Below are 764 nucleotides of genomic sequence, written 5' to 3' on the forward strand. Positions count from 1 at the left end.
CCCCCCCCCGGACGAGTGCAGATCCCCGGCGCCCCCGATCACCACGTTTGTCCGGCCCCAGGACGCGCAGACGCCCGGGCGTGGGCGCGGGACCAATCGTTGCCGGGGTAGCGCAACAGCCGCAAGCGTTGGCATATGGTGCTATATTTACAAGAGTCGAGGAGACGATGGGCGGGGGAAGTATGGCAGCGGAGAAGCGCGCTCTCTCCCTCTTTCTCTCTCCCCCCCCCCCCTGCTCGGTCCCCCTGCCCCCTCGCTCTCCCGGGCTTCGCGCAGGAGCGACACACCAGGGGACACTCCCGGTACGGAGGGGGAGAGGGAGAGAAAGAGGGGGCGGGAGAGGGAGCGCGCCCATGTATAGAGAGGGAGGGGGACAGAAGAATGGCAGGGAGATTCAGGGCTGAATCGGAGGGGGAAGAGAAGGGGGGGGGAGGGGGAGGACGGGGATGGGGCAGGAGAAGCGCCGATCTGGGCCTGACTGTGCGGCCTCAATGCCGGCATCCGCACTTGCTGGCCGTCAAAGGGAGGGAGGGGGAAACACTGTCAACCCCGTGCCTTACCGGGGGGGGGTGGGGGGGGGACCCTACGCCCGGACTCACCTGGCCGCATGGCCACCCCCAGTATCGGAGGAACATGCGCGCGGGCCGGTACACGTCCTGCGGCTCGCAGACAATGGCAGGAGCCATGGTGTCCGGAAGGGCTTGCGCGAGAAACGGCGGTGCGAGACCGGGAGAGGGAGGGAGAGAGGGAAAAAGGGGGGGGGG

The sequence above is a fragment of the Fonticula alba genome (assembly GCF_000388065.1).
Source record: "Fonticula alba strain ATCC 38817 unplaced genomic scaffold supercont2.1, whole genome shotgun sequence".
Lineage (NCBI taxonomy): Eukaryota > Rotosphaerida > Fonticulaceae > Fonticula > Fonticula alba.